The sequence below is a fragment of the Ranitomeya imitator genome, chromosome 5, assembly GCF_032444005.1.
Source record: "Ranitomeya imitator isolate aRanImi1 chromosome 5, aRanImi1.pri, whole genome shotgun sequence".
In the NCBI taxonomy this organism is placed as follows: domain Eukaryota; kingdom Metazoa; phylum Chordata; class Amphibia; order Anura; family Dendrobatidae; genus Ranitomeya; species Ranitomeya imitator.
The window spans coordinates 119747171-119768981 of NC_091286.1; positions in this window are offsets into that span (position 1 = coordinate 119747171).

The following is a 21811-nucleotide window of genomic DNA, read 5'->3' on the forward strand; positions in this document are numbered from 1 at the left end:
CGATGGCACTAACGGGGCCTGAAAATGTTCAGTCCAGTTTCCCGTATGACATCCAATGCTGAACTATTTTTCCCAGCATTACTGACATAATCTGTGACTGAGTCTTCAATGCATGTTAAACCAAAGTGCAACTCAAAATAATCGTAGTAATACATCAAAATAAGTTTATTAGTAGTCTTACAATATCCTAATAAAGTTAAAATTACTACAGGTCTTTGACAATGGGCAGTATCAATGTGTTTTTATGCATTTTTTGTACCATCGCAGTAGATGTGTTTATACCACACACTTATCCCAGGATCATGTAAGCAGTGTAACTTTGAATCCAGCCCTACCGTTACCAATGTGACAAATATTGTAGAGCAGCATTGAACTGTGTAGCTGTGAGTCCAGCACTTGGCAAAACAGCATTTACTAAAAAGTATCACAGCTACCTCTGTAAATCTCTGCCTTTTCTCTTACACAGCATATTATAACTTTCTGTCACTTTGCATGGGTGTCCCTGCCCTGCCAGGTGCAAAGAAGTTGGTCATTACAGACACATTTCTGTACTGCCAGGAATGGGGTCATTTCTGATACTAATATGCTTCACAAACAGGTCTTTCTCAGTCCCCAGTTCTTTTGAGGGGTTGCAAATTTAACTCTTGGAGGAGTATAGTGATGGTGTATAATGCTGTTCGAAGACATGTCCCTAGCTCTAAATTACATGATATGGTCGCAAGGGGTGGAGGTAGAGGGCTGCGGAACTGACTAATTTTCTATAGAGTTAGTTTCAGCTCTCAAGTTTTCAATAGCTTTCCTGGTCTTTTCAGACTATTGTGCAAACTGTTACTAAAAGTAGAGATCCTTAAGATTTACATAGACAGCGATACTAGAGCAGAAGCAAATTACTGTATGCAATCAAAACAAGCTTGTCTCTATAATGAGATCAAATGGTCAATTATATGTAAATTTACACAGTGGGCAATTCAAAAAAGAGCAAACAAAATTGAATTTTTATAATCAAACAGAGCCAGTCTTTTGGGATTTTCAAACCGAAGTTCCTAAGATTAAAATACCTTGATATTTATCTCTTTTTATAAGCTAGGAGGTCTAGAAATAGACAAGGCGCTCTGAGGGGAGACTTCTGTGTACAGATATTTGACATATGGGAAGGGTAATCACTTTTATTCAGAAACAGCTGTTTAAATTAACACAGACATCTAGCCTTTTAGATGGAAATATGTGAAGCAATAAATAGCGGATATTTACCATGTTACTGTGAATAAATTTACATGGAAGCAGGATCCCCCAGTGAGCAGAGGTAGACATTTTAATATGTCTATTTTTAATCATGGCTATAATAAATGCTGCTCACAAACCAGTGATGAAAGAGATTGCAGTCAATTTCATTTTCAATAAAGTGGACAAGATTGCTTCATCTCCTTGGGAAATGCATTTCTTACTTTTTATAAGTAAACAGCTGATCAAGTAAGACTCATAGTTATTCAGAGCTTCCTGTTCATGAATGGAGATACTACAAATAATTGTGCAGCAGTAAGACTAGGATGCCTCCGTAGGCCTGAAAAAGCTATAAACTACCGTATATACTCGAGTATAGGCCCAGTTTTTCAGCACATATTTTATACTGACAAAGCCCCCTTATATTTGAATGAGGGTCCCACAAGATGGAGGAGGAGAGGCAGTGGCATAGCAGCGGGTCACAGGTAGCAGGAGCCGACTTGCGCTAGGCGTGGATGGCAGTGAATATTCATTCCCTTTAGTAGCGTGCATATGTGAAAGCCCGGGAGCTACAGAAAGCTGGCAGCTGTGACTACTTTGCCCATTACTAAGGAGCAATGTATACTCACAGCTCTCCACGCACATAGTCCTGGCCAGGTCGGACTGGCCTACTAGAGAACCGGAGGATTCTTGGGTAGGCCCAGGCACTGACACCTGCTGGCATACTAGCCAGCAGCTGCCAGGGCCCCTCACTGCTCCTGGGGCCCCCAGTCAGTGGCATGTCGCTAATAGGCGCACACCCAGCAACTATGGGGCCCCTGAGTCAGGGGGGCCCGCCCGGTGCCAGCGGAGCAGCAGCTAGAGACAGGAGCCTATCCCCGCTACTAAAGACAAATGAATATTCACGCTTCCCCATGTCCCCATGGTCGTGGAGAGGAGTGAACATTCATTTCACTTTAATAGCAGGCAGTGTTAGCCGCAGGCTGAGGCTAACACTGCCTGCATGTAAAGCTGCTCCGGCGGCATCGGGGCCCCAGAGATGGGCACCTGCAGAGTGGCTAACCCTGAGGGCATTCAGCGGGAAGGGAGAAATCCCTGCAGCTTGGCAGTGGAGCGGAGCTGGAGGGATCCGATGGTGTCCTCCTTTCTGCCCAGCGCTTCCTGTCTGACACAACACAGCTGGATGACATCATCATTCAGTGCATGGCTGTTTCAAAATAGAGCTCATATATCAGAAAAAGGTGTGAAGAAGCCAAAATACAAAATAGTATATTAAAAATTATGTTTTTTTATTGATAATCAATTAAAAGTAGTACCATAAACACAAGTAGTAAAGATATATCAAAGTTAGCCACAAGATGGTGCCAACAGCAATATCTCAAAAAGAGATTAGAGTAAATATATAATGCAAGCCACACATAGAATGGGACAAAAATAGTTGTAAAAGGTAATTTTACAAATAAAGTGACCATAAGTAGTGATAAGAGAACGTGCTCGTCACTACTCATTACTCGCCCGAGTATCAGTGTACTCAGTATACTCGCTGAGCACCGAGCATTTCCGGGATTATTTGGCGATACCTTGTGTCTCCACCCAGCATTTTTGGCGGACTTTAGAGACCCAATCACGCTGCAGGGATTGTCTGCCAGGCCATGAAACGCAGCAGCCATCTTTGTTGTGGTTGTGCAGTGATTGGCTTGGCCGCACAGCATCATCCCGAGTATAAGAGACCTGGCGCCGCCCTGCTCGCCACATTCAGCTCCGATTCAGCGAGAGTAGGGAGAGCTGCTGCCGAGATAGGGTCAGAATCGTGGTTTTTATACTTAGTGTAGGTCTGCAACTGTTAAATCCACAACTCCTGAGAAACCAACAGTCCTTTTTAGGGCTAATTTGTGGGCCCCAATATTGCAGCGCTAGGTAGGCAGGGCACAGCATATCCACATCAGTGCAAGCCTGCAGGTACTGTATGTGCGTACATAGCTCCCACAGCATCCCTCCCAAAGCTCCATAACTGTCTGCTGCTGCTTATTTACTATATACCTAGTTGCATTTTTTTCCCCAAAATTCACCCCCCCAAAAAAAAAAAATATACAGTCTGTTTAGTCAGACTGAGGCCTGTTTAAAAATCATAGTTTGTCAGGCATACGTAGCATAGTTGTGTGTGCTAGCCTTGTGCCACTGTTTTTTTTTTGTGTGTGTTTTAAATTCACCAAAAAAGGCTTCATATATCTGCGTGCTCCAAGTTTGGACATTTTAGGCCGTTTTGCCACTGTTTTTGCGGTCTGTTACTCTACTTATACCCAGCACTATTTTGCATTTTACAAAAAACAGGCCACACATTTGGCAGTGTTGTATTTCCATGACAGGCCTCATATATATGCGTGCTCCAAGTTTGGGCATTGTAGGCCGGTTTCCCACTTTTTTCCTGTCTGTTACTCTAACTATATACAGCACTATTTTGCATTTAAAAAAAAAAACAGGCCACATAATTGCCAGTGTGTTATTTCTGTGATAGGCCTCATATATGACCTCAGGTTAGCATCCTCAATAATCAGAACCTCCCACTCCCGTCTCCAAGACTTTACACGTGCTGCGCCGATTCTTTGGAATGCACTACCTAGGTTAATACGATTAATCCCCAATCCCCACAGTTTTAAGCGTACCCTAAAAACTCACTTGTTCACACTGGCCTACCGCCTCAATGCATTAACCTAACGATCCCTGTGTGGCCTATTTATATAAAAAAAAAAAAAACAGGTTCCTCGCATTATGTTCTCATTCACTTTATGCACTTTATGCTACATACTTAGGCAGTTAACTGGTTCATGCAGCTTTACATGAACACCCGAGCCTTACACTATGGCCGGTCCGAATAACTAAAGCAATTGTTACCATCCACCTCTCGTGTCTCCCCTTTTCCTCATAGTCTGTAAGCTTGCGAGCAGGGCCCTCATTCCTCCTGGTATCTGTTTTGAACTGTATTTCTGTTATGCTGTAATGTCTATTGTCTGTACAAGTCCCCTCTATAATTTGTAAAGCGCTGCGGAATATGTTGGCGCTATATAAATAAAAATTATTATTATATATCTGCGTCTCAAAGTTTGGGCATTGTAGGCCGGTTTACCACTTTTTTCCTGTCTGTTACTCAACTTATATACAGCACTATTTTGCATTAAACTAAAAATACAGGCCAGACATTTGGCACTGTGGTATTTCCGTGACAGGCCTCATATATCTGTGTGCTCCAAGTTTGGGCACTGTAGGCCAGTTTCCCACTTTTTTTGCTGTCTGTTACTCTACTTATATACAGCACTATTTTGCATTACAGAAAATACAGGCCACATATTTGGCAGTGTGGTATTTCCGTGACAGGCCCCATATATCTGCATGCTCCAAGTTTGGGCATTGTAGACCTGTTTACCACTTTTTTCCTGTCTGTTACTCAACTGATATACAGCACTATCTTGCATTTTGAAAAAAGCAGGCCACATATTTGGCAGTGTGATATTTCCGTGACAGGCCTCATATATCTGCGTGTTCAAAGTTTGGGCATTGTAGACCTGTTTACCACTTTTTGCTGTCTTTTACTCTACTTACATACAGCACTATTTTGCATTCAGAAAAAAACAGGCCACATATTTGGCAGTGTGATATTTCCGTGACAGGCCTCATATATCTGCGTGCTCAAAGTTTGGGTGTTGTAGGCCAGTTTCCCACTTTTTTCCTGTCTGTGTTAAGGGTCGAGTTCCCGCTTCTGCACAGGGGGAATCTCGAGCCGCCTCCACTGCGGTCTCCCATTCTTGTCCAGCCGCAGTGGAGTCTGCTCAGCAAAAACGTCGGTCCCAGCGTCTTGCTCATCCTCACTCTGTTCTGAGAGTTACTGCTGCTTCTCCAGTCTCTGCCATTAAAGTCAATGCTGGTCAGCAGCGAGCGGACTTCCCTGGGACTAAGTCCTTGTCTGCACGTACTGAGCATGCCCAGCATAAGGTCTCCCGTTGGAGATCGAGGGTCATGTGCTCAGGCTCTGCAGCACATTCCATTGGTCCTCTTTGCAGGCCCTGGAAGGGCAAAGGTGCTGTGGCCTCTTCCTGTGCTGCTGCTATATAAACTGCGCATGACCGCACGGCCATGCGCTAGTATTATCTTACAATTGCTTATGTGTGTATGTTGTGAGTGCAAGTCGTCCTTGGAAACCCCTACCCTATTGAATGTCTGTTCGCGGAAGGTGTATGGCTGCTATCTAGCGCCCGACTTAGCCTACAGCACTAAACACACATCTCAGCGTCCTGTAGCTGTGCCTGCCAGTACGGCGCCGTGCGCCTGCCTTGCGCTTTCCATACCCGAGTCTGGGTGGTTAGTGGCGTCCGTTAGTGCGGCATCGCTCGCACTCTTGTGCACATATATTTCTTAAGGTTCTCTACACACCCAGTTGCGGTGTTACGCCAGCAAGGGTCTAATCGGGCTTCAATCCCTTCTGGGGTTAAGTCCGCTGACCACTTGCTCGCGCACTAGTGCGGTACTGCGGTCCTGTGAATTAACAGGATCGCTTTCTTCACGCTGGGTGAGGTTTAACCCACGCGTTTATACTTTAGTGTACCGCCATATTGTCTGCAAATTGCTAGCAGCAGGTTCTCACCTGCACGGTGGACCCCGGACTGCGAACGCACCTTTATCATCTGTCTTGGTGCGTTCCGCCAGTCCTAACAGAATACTAGCGCCAGGGTCTGGCTAGTAAAAATGGCGGACGACCAGCGTTTACAGCGGTACATCCAGCAGCTGGAGGGAAGGTTGGCGGCTCTTGAGCGTACAACCTCAGCTGTGGATGTCACTGCTGTAGCTGTGCAGGCTGCAAGTGTAGCCGCAGCCAGTTTGTCCACTGCCACCCCTGCTCCGACTTTATCCCGTCTCCCACTACCTGACAAGTTTGCTGGCGACAGCAAACATTGTCGTGGATTCGTGAGTCAGTGCTCTATACATCTTGAGCTCCTGGCGTCACGTTTTCCTACGGAGCGGGCGAGAGTGGGATTTATCCTATCTCTCTTGTCGGGCAGGGCGTTGGAGTGGGCAACGCCACTCTGGGAGCGAGATGATCGTGTGGTACAGAGTGCTCCTCTCTTCTTGGACACTCTGAAGCAGGTCTTTTTAGGGCCTCGGGTTACCCACGACACCGCACTCCAATTGTTGTCCATTACACAGGGTACCTCCGTGGTCAGCCAGTTTGCCATTCAGTTCCGGACTCTAGCTTCAGAGTTAGAGTGGCCAGACAAAGTTCTTATTCCGGTGTTCTGGAGGGGACTGGCAGACCACGTGAAAGACGCCTTGGCCACTAGGGAGATACCGGCCACACTGGAGGAACTTATTTCCGTGTCTACCCGCATCGACCTCCGTTTTCACGAGCGGAGGTTGGAGCGGACCCAGTGTAGGCAGAGGTTTCGGCTGGCTCCAACTTTCGCCAGACCTCTGGAATCTCCTGTCTTGGCGTCAGATTCTCATGAGGCCATGGAGGTTTCTCGAGCGGGACCTAAATCTCTAGCCGCTCGAGTACCCATAGTTTGTAATAACTGTCGACAACATGGACATTACGCCAATAAATGTCCGCGGCGGTCGGGAAACGATCGCGTCTAGTGGCCATTGGGGGAGGTTCACTAGACACAGCAGCATTCTCCTCCAAACTGTCCTTTAAAGGGACAATCCTGTTAGGCTCCTCCACTCTTACAGTCGAGCTTTGTGTGGATTCAGGAGCAGAGGGAAGTTTCATGTCCTCTGCTTTTGCTACACGTCATGCTATACCACTGGTCATGCTCGCCAAACCAATAACGGTTAGAGTTGTGAATGGGGCAACACTCCCACTGCAAATCACGCACCAGACAGTCCCGTTATCGCTGTCCATGTCTCCTTCCCACCAGGAGATTATTTCCCTTCTTGTTCTTCCTGAGGGAATGGATGAGATTTTGCTGGGAATACCCTGGCTCCGTTTCCACTCGCCACATATTGAGTGGTCCTCAGGGAAAATATTGGGCTGGAGTAAGTCATGTTTGGGCAGATGTGTGAGTGAGTGTGTACAGGTCTCTACTACCCAGGTACCCGCAGATCTCTCGTCGCTTCCCAGGTATTATTGGTGTTATGCAGACGTGTTCTCTAAAAAGGCTGCTGAGACTCTACCGCCCCATCGCCCTTACGACTGTCCTATCGACCTCTTGCCGGGAGCTGAACCTCCTAGGGGAAGGGTATATCCCCTCTCTCTCCCTGAGACGGAGGCTATGTCTCAATACATTCAGGAGAATTTGGCAAGAGGATTTATAAGGAAGTCAGTGTCTCCGGCAGGGGCGGGATTCTTCTTCGTGCAGAAGAAGAACGGAGAGTTACGTCCTTGCATCGATTACAGGGGTCTCAATGCTATCACTATTAAGAATAAATACCCGTTGCCCCTGATATCGGAGCTCTTTGACAGGTTAAGGGGAGCTAAAATATTCACCAAGTTAGATCTGCGGGGTGCCTACAATCTGATTCGTATCCGTGAGGGGGACGAGTGGAAGACGGCTTTCAATACCAGGGATGGGCACTATGAGTACCTGGTGATGCCTTTCGGGCTCTGTAATGCCCCAGCCGTTTTTCAGTACTTCGTCAACGATATCTTCCGGGATATGCTTTCTACCTCGGTCGTAGTCTATCTGGATGATATTCTCATCTTTTCTCCAGATATTGACTCCCACCGGAGAGATGTTGGCAGAGTCTTCGAACTCTTACGGGCAAATTCCTTGTATGCAAAGTTGGAGAAGTGTGTGTTTGAACAGGAGTCCTTGCCTTTCCTGGGCTATATTGTCTCGGCCCAGGGATTGGCTATGGATCCTGCCAAACTACAAGCAGTGATGGACTGGCAGGAACCCCATTCTCTTAAAGTGGTGCAGCGCTTTATGGGGTTCATAAATTACTATCGCCAGTTCATTCCCCACTTTTCAACTTTGGTAGCTCCCTTGGTATCCCTCACCAAGAAGGGAGCGAATCCCAAATTGTGGTCCGAAGGGGTCTCCAAGGCCTTCTCTTCTATAAAGACCCATTTTGCCAGCGCTCCTATCTTACATCGTCCCGATGTGGGTAAGCCATTCCTTTTGGAAGTGGATGCCTCATCCGTTGGTGCTGGAGCAGTCCTCTATCAAAAGGATGCTCAGGGTCGGAAGCATCCATGCTTCTTTTTCTCTAAGACCTTCACACCAGCGGAGAGAAATTACTCCATCGGGGATAGAGAGTTGTTGGCAATGAAGTTGGCCTTTTCAGAGTGGAGACATCTCTTGGAGGGTGCCCGATTCCCATTCCAGGTTTTCACGGATCACAAGAATTTGGTCTATTTACAAACAGCCCAGCGGCTGAATTCTCGTCAGGCCAGATGGTCCTTGTTTTTCTCCCGGTTCCACTTTACCCTACATTATCTCGCCGGGGAGAAGAACATTCGTGCCGACGCTCTCTCTCGCTCCTTCGTGTCAGCTGAGGAGGAGGAGGACGAGCCTCGGCTCATTGTCCCTTCGGAGAGTCTGAGAACTGTAGCTCCGGTTTCGCTGGAGTCTGTGCCCCCGGGCAAGACTTTTGTTCCCATCAATTTGCGTCCGGAGGTTCTCTCTTGGGCTCATTCGTCCAGAGTGGGTGGACACTTTGGGGCTAAAAGGACCTCTGAGCTACTGGCGAGGACGTACTGGTGGCCACATATGGTTCGTGACGTCGGAGACTACGTTCGGGCATGTGTCTCTTGTGCCAAGAATAAGTCTTCCCGACAACGGCCAGCTGGTTTGTTATACCCTCTGCCGGTGGCAGACAGGCCCTGGGAGATGGTCGGGATGGATTTTGTTGTGGGTTTGCCCAAGTCTCGTGGCTGTACCATTATTTGGGTAATCACCGACCATTTTTCTAAAATGGTGCATTTGGTGCCACTTCCCCGGTTACCTTCTGCACGGGCCTTGGCAGCGTTGTTTGTCAAACACATCTTTCGTCTTCACGGTATGCCAGACAAAATTGTCAGTGACCGAGGTCCCCAGTTTGCGTCTCGGTTCTGGAGAGAGCTTTGTCGTCTTCTCAGTATCGAGTTGAATCTCTCTTCGGCTTATCATCCCGAGACGAATGGGTTGGTAGAGAGAGCCAACCAGACCTTGGTCACATATCTGCGACATTTTGTTTCTGCTAAGCAGGATGACTGGGCATCTTTGCTACCGTGGGCGGAGTTTGCTCTTAACAATGCTGTCGCTGATTCCACTGGACAGACTCCATTCCTCCTTAACTATGGTCAGCATCCGAGGGTACCTGTGCCCATGCCCGTGTCTTCCGCCGATTCCAGGGTGGCAGACTGGGCTGTGGAGGCACGGGACATTTGGGATCGCACTCAGGATGCTATTCAGGCTTCCAAGGAGAGAATGAGGTCCTCCGCCGATGCACATCGGCGCCCCGCTCCAACCTTTGCTCCTGGCGACTTAGTGTGGCTCTCCGCCCGTAACATCAGGCTGCGAGTTGAGTCCACCAAGTTTGCACCTCGCTACTTAGGTCCTTTTAAGGTCCTCGAACAGGTTAATCCTGTGGTTTACCGTCTGGCCCTTCCTCCACGCCTAGGTATCACCGACACCTTTCACGTGTCCCTCCTTAAGCCCGTCTACATGTCCCGGTTTTCTGAGTCATCTACTGAGACGTCGGGTTCGTCTACGGACGATTACGAGGTGAACGCGATCTTGGGGTACAAGGTGGTTCGTGGCAAAAAATTTTATTTAGTGGACTGGAGGGGTTACGGCCCTGAGGATAGATCCTGGGAGCCTGCTGAGCACATTCGGGCTCCGCAGCTCATTGCTGCCTTCGAACGTAGCGAGGCCCAAGGAGGGGGGGCCCTAGGAGGGGGGGTAATGTTAGGGGTCGAGTTCCCGCTTCTGCACAGGGGGAATCTCGAGCCGCCTCCGCTGCGGTCTCCCATTCTTGTCCAGCCACAGTGGAGTCTGCTCAGCAAAGACGTCGGTCCCAGCGTCTTGCTCATCCTCACTCTGTTCTGAGAGTTACTGCTGCTTCTCCAGTCTCTGCCATTAAAGTCAATGCTGTTCAGCAGCGAGCGGACTTCCCTGGGACTAAGTCCTTGTCTGCACGTACTGAGCATGCCCAGCATAAGGTCTCCCGTTGGAGATCGAGGGTCATGTGCTCAGGCTCTGCAGCACATTCCATTGGTCCTCTTTGCAGGCCCTGGAAGGGCAAAGGTGCTGTGGCCTCTTCCTGTGCTGCTGCTATATAAACTGCGCATGACCGCACGGCCATGCGCTAGTATTATCTTACAATTGCTTATGTGTGTATGTTGTGAGTGCAAGTCGTCCTTGGAAACCCCTACCCTATTGAATGTCTGTTCGCGGAAGGTGTATGGCTGCTATCTAGCGCCCGACTTAGCCTACAGCACTAAACACACATCTCAGCGTCCTGTAGCTGTGCCTGCCAGTACGGCGCCGTGCGCCTGCCTTGCGCTTTCCATACCCGAGTCTGGGTGGTTAGTGGCGTCCGTTAGTGCGGCATCGCTCGCACTCTTGTGCACATATATTTCTAAAGGTTCTCTACACACCCAGTTGCGGTGTTACGCCAGCAAGGGTCTAATCGGGCTTCAATCCCTTCTGGGGTTAAGTCCGCTGACCACTTGCTCGCGCACTAGTGCGGTACTGCGGTCCTGTGAATTAACAGGATCGCTTTCTTCACGCTGGGTGAGGTTTAACCCACGCGTGTATACTTTAGTGTACCGCCATATTGTCTGCAAATTGCTAGCAGCAGGTTCTCACCTGCACGGTGGACCCCGGACTGCGAACGCACCTTTATCATCTGTCTTGGTGCGTTCCGCCAGTCCTAACAGTCTGTTACTCAACTGATATACAGCACTATTTGGCATTTAAATAAAAACAGGCCACATATTTGGCAGTGTGGTATTTCTTTGACAGACCTCATATATCTGCGTGCTCCAAGTTTGGCCATTGTAGGCCAGTTTCCCACTTTTTTCCTGTCTGTTACTCAACTGATATACAGCACTATGTTAGGGGTCGAGTTCCCGCTTCTGCACAGGGGGAATCTCGAGCCACCTCCGCTGCGGTCTCCCATTCTTGTCCAGCCGCAGTGGAGTCTGCTCAGCAGAGACGTCCGTCCCAGCGTCTTGCTCATTCTCACTCTGTTCTGAGAGTTACTGCTGCTTCTCCAGTCTCTGCCATTAAAGTCAGTGCTGGTCAGCAGCGAGCGGACTTCTCTGGGACTAAGTCCTTGTCTGCACGTACTGAGCATGTCCAGGGTAAGATCTCCCGTTGGAGATCGAGGGTCATGTGCTCAGGCTCTGCAGCACATTCCATTGGTCCTTTTGGCAGGTCTTGGAAGGACAAAGGTACTGTAGCCACTTCCTGTGCTGCTGCTTTATAAACTGCGCATGACCGCACGGCCATGCGCTAGTATTGTCTTACAATTGAATACGTGTGTTTGTTGTGAGTGCAAGTCGTTCATTAAATACCCCTACCCTATTGTATGACTGTTCGCGTATGGAGTATGGCTGCTATCTAGCGCCCGACTTATCACTCAACGTGTCACACACGTATCAGCGTCTATTGCTGTGACCGCCAGTGCGGCGCCACGCGCCAGTAGTGCGCTTCCTGACCCACGTCTGGGTGCTTAGTGGTGCCTGCCAGCACGGCACAGTTCGCACTTCGGTGCTCTAATTACAAGAGTTGCTTAACACACCCTGTTGCGGTGTTGTGTCAGCAAGTGGTCTAATCGGACTTCAATCCTGTGACTTGGGGTTGTGTTCGCTGACTCCTTGCTTGCACTCTTTAGTGCGGTATTGCGGACCTGTGGTTTTACCGGGTTCGCTTCCACCGCCATATTACGCTGCCATTTACTAGCAGCAGGTTTTTACCTGCACGGTGGACCCCGGACTGCGAACGCATCTATTACATCTTTCTTGGTGCGTTCCGCCAGTCCTAACAGAATGCTAGCGCCAGGGTCTGGCTAGTAAATGGCAGACGATCAGCGTTTACAGCGGTACATCCAGCAGTTGGAGGGAAGGTTGGCGGCTCTAGAGCGTTCAACCTCAGCTGTGAATGTCACTGCTGTCGCTGTTCAGGCTGCAAGTGTAGCCGCAGCCAGTTTGTCCGCTGCCACCTCTGCCCCGACTTTATCCCGTCTCCCGCTTCCTGACAAGTTTGCTGGTGACAGTAAACAATGTCGCGGATTCGTAAGCCAGTGCTCCATACACCTTGAGCTCCTGGCGGCGCGTTTCCCTACGGAACGGGCGAAAGTGGGATTTATTTTATCTCTCTTGTCGGGCAGGGCGTTGGAGTGGGCAACGCCACTTTGGGAGCGTGATGACCGTGTGGTACAGAGTGCTCCGCTCTTTCTGGATGCTCTGAAGCAGGTCTTTTTGGGACCCCGTATTACACACGATACCGCGCTCCAGTTATTGACAATCACTCAGGGTTCGTCCGTGGTCAGTCAGTTTGCCATCCAGTTCCGGACTCTAGCCTCGGAGTTAGAGTGGTCGGATAAAGTTCTAATTCCGGTGTTCTGGAGGGGACTGGCAGACCACGTGAAGGACGCCTTAGCCACCAGGGAGATACCCGCCACACTGGAGGAGCTTATTTCTCTATCTACCCGCATCGACCTCCGTTTTCACGAACGAAGGTTAGAGCAGACCCAGTGTAGACAGAGGTTTAAACTGGCTCCCACCTTCGCCAGACCTCTTGAATCTTCCGTTTTGGCGTCCGACTCCCATGAGCCCATGGAGGTTTCTCGAGCGGGACCTAAGTCTCAGGCCGCTCGAGTACCCATGGTTTGTAAAAATTGTCACCAACGAGGACATTACACTAATAAATGTCCACGGCGGTCGGGAAAACGATCGCGTCTAGTAACTTTAGGGGGAGGTTCACTAGACACAGCGGCTTTTTCCTCCAAACTGTCCTTTAAAGGGACAATCCTGTTTGACTCATCCACTCTACCAGTCGAGCTTTGTGTGGATTCAGGAGCAGAGGGAAATTTCATGTCCTCTTCTTTTGCTCTGCGCCACGCTGTACCACTTGTTATGCTTGCCAAACCTGTAACTGTTAGAGTTGTGAATGGGTCGACACTTCCACAACAAATCACACAACAGACGGTTCCATTCTCGTTGTCCATGTCCCATTCCCACCAGGAGATTATTTCCCTTCTAGTCCTACCCGAGGGGATGGATGAGATTTTACTGGGAATACCCTGGCTCCGTTACCACTCCCCACATATTGAGTGGTCCTCTGGGAGAATATTGGGTTGGAGTAAGTCTTGTATGGGCAGGTGTGTGAGTGACTGTGTACAGGTCTCTACTACCGAGGTACCCGCAGACCTTTCATCTCTTCCAAGGTACTATTGGTGCTATGCAGATGTATTCTCTAAAAAGGCAGCAGAGACTCTACCGCCTCATCGCCCCTATGACTGTCCTATTGACCTCTTGCCTGGAGCTGAACCTCCTCGGGGAAGGGTATATCCCCTCTCTCTCCCTGAGACGGAGGCTATGTCTCAATACATCCAGGAGAATTTGGCAAGAGGATTCATTAGGAAGTCAGTGTCTCCTGCAGGGGCGGGATTCTTCTTCGTACAGAAGAAGAACGGGGAATTACGTCCTTGCATTGATTACAGGGGTCTCAATGCTATCACCATTAAAAATAAGTACCCGTTGCCCCTTATATCGGAGCTCTTTGACAGGCTAAGGGGAGCAAAGATATTCAACAAACTAGATCTGCGGGGTGCCTACAACTTAATTCGCATCCGTGAGGGGGACGAATGGAAAACGGCTTTCAATACCAGGGATGGGCACTATGAGTACCTGGTGATGCCCTTCGGGCTCTGTAATGCCCCAGCCGTTTTTCAGGACTTTGTCAACGATATCTTCCGGGATATGCTTTCCACCTCGGTTGTAGTCTATCTGGATGATATTCTCATCTTCTCTCCAGATATTGACTCCCACCGGAGAGATGTTGGCAGAGTCTTCGAACTCTTACGGGCGAATTCCTTATATGCAAAGTTGGAGAAGTGTGTGTTTGAACAGGAGTCCTTGCCTTTCCTGGGCTATATCATCTCGGCCCAGGGATTGGCTATGGATCCTGCCAAACTACAAGCAGTGATGGACTGGCAGGAACCCCATTCTCTTAAAGCGGTGCAGCGCTTTATGGGGTTCATAAATTACTATCGCCAGTTCATTCCCCACTTCTCAACTTTGGTAGCTCCCTTGGTATCCCTCACTAAGAAGGGAGCGAATCCCAAATCGTGGTCCGACGGGGTCTCCAAGGCCTTCTCTTCTATAAAGTCCCATTTTGCCAGTGCTCCCATCTTACATCGTCCCGATGTGGGTAAGCCATTCCTTTTGGAAGTGGATGCCTCATCCGTTGGTGCTGGAGCAGTCCTCTATCAAAAGGATGCTCAGGGTCGGAAGCACCCATGCTTCTTTTTCTCAAAGACCTTCACACCAGCGGAGAGAAATTACTCCATCGGGGATAGAGAGTTGCTGGCAATGAAGTTGGCCTTTTCGGAGTGGAGACATCTCTTGGAGGGTGCTCGGTTCCCATTCCAAGTTTTCACGGATCACAAGAATTTGGTCTATTTACAAACAGCCCAGCGGCTGAATTCTCGTCAGGCCAGATGGTCCTTGTTTTTCTCCCGGTTCCACTTTACCCTACATTATCTCGCCGGGGAGAAGAACATTCGTGCTGACGCTCTCTCTCGCTCCTTCGTGTCAGCTGAGGAGGAGGAGGACGAGCCTCGGCTCATTGTCCCTTCGGAGAGTCTGAGAACTGTAGCTCCGGTTTCGCTGGAGTCTGTGCCCCCGGGCAAGACTTTTGTTCCCATCAATTTGCGTCCGGAGGTTCTCGCTTGGGCTCATTCATCCAGAGTGGGTGGACACTTTGGGGCAAAAAGGACATCTGAGCTACTGGCGAGGACGTACTGGTGGCCACATATGGTTCGTGACGTCGGAGACTACGTTCAGGCATGTGTCTCTTGTGCCAAGAATAAGTAACATAGTAACATAGTAACATAGTTAGTAAGGCCGAAAAAAGACATTTGTCCATCCAGTTCAGCCTATATTCCATCATAATAAATACCCAGATCTACGTCCTTCTACAGAACCTAATAATTGTATGATACAATATTGTTCTGCTCCAGGAAGACATCCAGGCCTCTCTTGAACCCCTCGACTGAGTTCGCCATCACCACCTCCTCAGGCAAGCAATTCCAGATTCTCACTGCCCTAACAGTAAAGAATCCTCTTCTATGTTGGTGGAAAAACCTTCTCTCCTCCAAAGAATGCCCCCTTGTGCCCGTCACCTTCCTTGGTATAAACAGATCCTCAGCGAGATATTTGTATTGTCCCCTTATATACTTATACATGGTTATTAGATCGCCCCTCAGTCGTCTTTTTTCTAGACTAAATAATCCTAATTTCGCTAATCTATCTGGGTATTGTAGTTCTCCCATCCCCTTTATTAATTTTGTTGCCCTCCTTTGTACTCTCTCTAGTTCCATTATATCCTTCCTGAGCACCGGTGCCCAAAACTGGACACAGTACTCCATGTGCGGTCTAACTAGGGATTTGTACAGAGGCAGTATAATGCTCTCATCATGTGTATCCAGACCTCTTTTAATGCACCCCATGATCCTGTTTGCCTTGGCAGCTGCTGCCTGGCACTGGCTGCTCCAGGTAAGTTTATCATTAACTAGGATCCCCAAGTCCTTCTCCCTGTCAGATTTACCCAGTGGTTTCCCGTTCAGTGTGTAATGGTGATATTGATTCCCTCTTCCCATGTGTATAACCTTACATTTATCATTGTTAAACCTCATCTGCCACCTTTCAGCCCAAGTTTCCAACTTATCCAGATCCATCTGTAGCAGAATACTATCTTCTCTTGTATTAACTGCTTTACATAGTTTTGTATCATCTGCAAATATCGATATTTTACTGTGTAAACCTTCTACCAGATCATTAATGAATATGTTGAAGAGAACAGGTCCCAATACTGACCCCTGCGGTACCCCACGGGTCACAGCGACCCAGTTAGAGACTATACCATTTATAACCACCCTCTGCTTTCTATCACTAAGCCAGTTACTAACCCATTTACACACATTTTCCCCCAGACCAAGCATTCTCATTTTGTGTACCAACCTCTTGGGCGGCACGGTATCAAACGCTTTGGAAAAATCGAGATATACCACGTCCAATGACTCACCGTGGTCCAGTCTATAGCTTACCTCTTCATAAAAACTGATTAGATTGGTTTGACAGGAGCGATTTCTCATAAACCCATGCTGATATGGAGTTAAACAGTTATTCTCATTGAGATAATCCAGAATAACATCCCTCAGAAACCCTTCAAATATTTTACCAACAATAGAGGTTAGACTTACTGGCCTATAATTTCCAGGTTCACTTTTAGAGCCCTTTTTGAATATTGGCACCACATTTGCTATGCGCCAGTCCTGCGGAACAGACCCTGTCGCTATAGAGTCACTAAAAATAAGAAATAATGGTTTATCTATTACATTACTTAGTTCTCTTAGTACTCGTGGGTGTATGCCATCCGGACCCGGAGATTTATCTATTTTAATCTTATTTAGCCGGTTTCGCACCTCTTCTTGGGTTAGATTGGTGACCCTTAATATAGGGTTTTCATTGTTTCTTGGGATTTCACCTAGCATTTCATTTTCCACCGTGAATACCGTGGAGAAGAAGGTGTTTAATATGTTAGCTTTTTCCTCGTCATCTACAACCATTCTTTCCTCACTATTTTTTAAGGGGCCTACATTTTCAGTTTTTATTCTTTTACTATTGATATAGTTGAAGAACAGTTTGGGATTAGTTTTACTCTCCTTAGCAATGTGCTTCTCTGTTTCCTTTTTGGCAGCTTTAATTAGTTTTTTAGATAAAGTATTTTTCTCCCTATAGTTTTTTAGAGCTTCAATGGTGCCATCCTGCTTTAGTAGTGCAAATGCTTTCTTTTTACTGTTAATTGCCTGTCTTACTTCTTTGTTTAGCCACATTGGGTTTTTCCTATTTCTAGTTTTTTTATTCCCACAAGGTATAAACCGCTTACACTGCCTATTTAGGATGTTCTTAAACATTTCCCATTTATTATCTGTATTCTCATTTCTGAGGATATTGTCCCAGTCTACCAGATTAAGGGCATCTCTAAGCTGTTCAAACTTTGCCTTCCTAAAGTTCAATGTTTTTGTGACTCCCTGACAAGTCCCCCTAGTGAAAGACAGGTGAAACTGCACAATATTGTGGTCGCTATTTCCTAAATGCCCAACCACCTGCAGATTTGTTATTCTGTCAGGTCTATTAGATAGTATTAGGTCTAAAAGTGCTGCTCCTCTGGTTGGATTCTGCACCAATTGTGAAAGATAATTTTTCTTGGTTATTAGCAGAAACCTGTTGCCTTTATGGGTTTCACAGGTTTCTGTTTCCCAGTTAATATCCGGGTAGTTAAAGTCCCCCATAACCAGGACCTCATTATGGGTTGCAGCTTCATCTATCTGCTTTAGAAGTAGACTTTCCATGCTTTCTGTTATATTTGGGGGTTTGTAACAGACCCCAATGAGAATTTTGTTACCATTTTTCCCTCCATGAATTTCAACCCATATGGACTCGACATCCTCATTCCCTTCGCTAATATCCTCCCTTAAAGTGGACTTTAGACAAGACTTTACATAGAGACAAACCCCTCCTCCTCTCCGATTTTTACGATCCTTTCTAAACAGACTGTAACCCTGTAAGTTAACTGCCCAGTCATAGCTTTCATCTAACCATGTCTCGGTTATTCCCACTATGTCAAAGTTACCTGTAGATATTTCTGCTTCTAGTTCTTCCATCTTGTTTGTCAGGCTTCTGGCGTTTGCGAGCATGCAGTTTAGAGGATTTTGTTTTGTTCCAATCTCCTCACTGTGGATTGTTTTAGAAATGTTCTTACCTCCCTTCTGAGTATGTTTTCCTGGGTCGTCTTTGTTCGAGTCTAATGTTTTTCTTCCCGTCCCCTCTTCTTCTAGTTTAACGCCCTCCTGATGAGTGTAGCGAGTCTTCTGGCGAATGTGTGTTTCCCAGGTTTGTTGAGGTGTAGTCCGTCTCTGGCGAGGAGTCCATCATACCAGTAATTCACACCGTGGTCCAGTCTTCCCGACAACAGCCAGCTGGTTTGTTATACCCTCTGCCGGTGGCAGACAGGCCCTGGGAGATGGTCGGGATGGATTTTGTTGTGGGTCTGCCCAAGTCTCGTGGCTGTATCATTATTTGGGTAATCACCGACCATTTTTCTAAAATGGTGCATTTGGTGCCGCTTCCCCGGTTACCTTCTGCACGGGCCTTGGCAGCGTTGTTTGTCAAACACATCTTTCGTCTTCACGGTATGCCAGACAAAATTGTCAGTGACCGAGGTCCCCAGTTTGCGTCTCGGTTCTGGAGAGAGCTTTGTCGTCTTCTCAGTATCGAGTTGAATCTCTCTTCGGCTTATCATCCCGAGACGAATGGGTTGGTAGAGAGAGCCAACCAGACCTTGGTCACATATCTGCGACATTTTGTTTCTGCTAAGCAGGATGACTGGGCATCTTTGCTACCGTGGGCGGAGTTTGCTCTTAACAATGCCGTCGCTGATTCCACTGGACAGACTCCATTCCTCCTTAACTATGGTCAGCATCCGCGGGTACCTGTGCCCATGCCCGTGTCTTCCGCCGATTCCAGGGTGGCAGACTGGGCTGTGGAGGCACGGGACATTTGGGATCGCACTCAGGATGCTATTCAGGCTTCCAAGGAGAGAATGAGGTCCTCCGCCGACGCACATCGGCGCCCCGCTCCAACCTTTGCTCCTGGTGACTTAGTGTGGCTCTCCGCCCGTAACATCAGGCTGCGAATTGAGTCTACCAAGTTTGCACCTCGCTACTTAGGTCCTTTTAAGGTCCTCGAACAGGTTAATCCTGTGGTTTACCGTCTGGCCCTTCCTCCACGCCTAGGTATCACCGACACCTTTCACGTGTCCCTCCTTAAGCCCGTCTACATGTCCCGGTTTTCTGAATCATCTACTGGGACGTCGGGTTCGTCTACGGACGATTACGAGGTGAACGCTATCTTGGGGTACAAGGTGGTTCGTGGCAAAAAATTTTATTTGGTGGATTGGAGGGGTTACGGTCCTGAGGATAGATCCTGGGAGCCTGCTGAGCACATTCAGGCTCCGCAGCTCATTGCTGCCTTCGAACGTAGCGAGGCCCAAGGAGGGGGGGGCCCTAGGAGGGGGGGTAATGTTAGGGGTCGAGTTCCCGCTTCTGCACAGGGGGAATCTCGAGCCACCTCCGCTGCGGTCTCCCATTCTTGTCCAGCCGCAGTGGAGTCTGCTCAGCAGAGACGTCCGTCCCAGCGTCTTGCTCATTCTCACTCTGTTCTGAGAGTTACTGCTGCTTCTCCAGTCTCTGCCATTAAAGTCAGTGCTGGTCAGCAGCGAGCGGACTTCTCTGGGTCCTTGTCTGCACGTACTGAGCATGTCCAGGGTAAGATCTCCCGTTGGAGATCGAGGGTCATGTGCTCAGGCTCTGCAGCACATTCCATTGGTCCTTTTGGCAGGTCTTGGAAGGGCAAAGGTACTGTAGCCACTTCCTGTGCTGCTGCTATATAAATTGCGCATGACCGCACGGCCATGCGCTAGTATTGTCTTACAATTGAATACGTGTGTTTGTTGTGAGTGCAAGTCGTTCATTAAATACCCCTACCCTATTGTATGACTGTTCGCGTATGGAGTATGGCTGCTATCTAGCGCCCGACTTATCACTCAACGTGTCACACACGTATCAGCGTCTATTGCTGTGACCGCCAGTGCGGCGCCACGCGCCAGTAGTGCGCTTCCTGACCCACGTCTGGGTGCTTAGTGGTGCCTGCCAGCACGGCACAGTTCGCACTTCGGTGCTCTAATTATAAGAGTTGCTTAACACACCCTGTTGCGGTGTTGTGTCAGAAGTGGTCTAATCGGGGGTTGTGTTCGCTGACTCCTTGCTTGCACTCTTTAGTGCGGTATTGCGGACCTGTGGTTTTACCGGGTTCGCTTCCACCGCCATATTACGCTGCCATTTACTAGCAGCAGGTTTTTACCTGCACGGTGGACCCCGGACTGCGAACGCATCTATTACATCTTTCTTGGTGCGTTCCGCCAGTCCTAACACACTATTTGGCATTTAAATAAAAATACAGGCCACATCTTTAGCAGTGTGATATTTCCTTAACAGGTCTCCTATATCGGCTTGCTCAAATTTTTGGCATTTTAGGCCGTTTTGCCACTGTTTTTGCTGTGTGTTACTCTAATTATATACAGCACTATTTTGCATTAAAAAAAACAACAGGCCACATATTTGGCAGTGTGGTATTTCCGTGACAGGCCTCATATATCTGCGTGCTCCCAGTTTGGGCATTGAAGGCCAGTTTCCCACTTTTTTTCCTGTCTGTTACTCTAATTATATACAGCATTATTTGGCATTTAAAAAAAAAGCAGGCCACATATTTGGCAGTGTGGTATTTCCGTGACAGGCCTCATATATCTGCGTGCTCAAAGTTTGGGCATTGTAGGCCGGTTTACCACTTTTTTTGTTGTCTGTTACTCTGCTTATATACAGCACTATTTTACATTCAGAAAATACAGGCCACATATTTGGCAGTGTGATATTTCCATGAGAGGCCTCCTGTCGTTGAGCTTTTGAAATAATGCAGTAGTTCATTTAAAATGGGCAAGGGGCAAGGGACAAGGAAGTGGACGTGATGCTGATGGTGCATGCAGAGAACAAGACCGTGGCCAAGGTGGGCCACAACAAAGACCCACATCTTCTCGCTCGATGTTCCTGTCCCAGTTTCTAGGGGATGGCAGCACACCTCAATTGATGCGAGCAGTGTGAAACCGTTGTTGGTTGCATAGCGGATAATGTTTCCAGTCATTTAGCCACCACCATCACCACCACGTCTTCCACACGGCCAAGTTTGAGTAGCCGTGAATGAGGGCCGGATATTCCTCACCCTGATTATAATAATAATTTTTATTTATATAGCGCCAACATATTCCGCAGCGCTTTACAAATTATAGAGGGGACTTGTACAGACAATAGACAATTACAGCATAACAGAAATACAGTTCAAAACAGATACCAGGAGGAATGAGGGCCCTGCTTGCAAGCTTACAAACTATGAGGAAAAGGGGAGACACGAGAGGTGGATGGTAACAATTGCTTTAGTTATTCGGACCGGCCATAGTGTAAGGCTCGGGTGTTCATGTAAAGCTGCATGAACCAGTTAACTGCCTAAGTATGTAGCAGTACAGACACAGAGGGCTATTAACTGCATAAAGTGAATGAGAACATGATGCGAGGAACCTGATTGGTTTTTTTTTTTTTTATAAATAGGCCACACAGGGATCGTTAGGTTAATGCATTGAGGCGGTAGGCCAGTCTGAACAAGTGAGTTTTTAGGGTACGCTTAAAACTGTGGGGATTGGGGATTAATCGTATTAACCTAGGTAGTGCATTCCAAAGAATCGGCGCAGCACGTGGAAAGTCTTGGAGACGGGAGTGG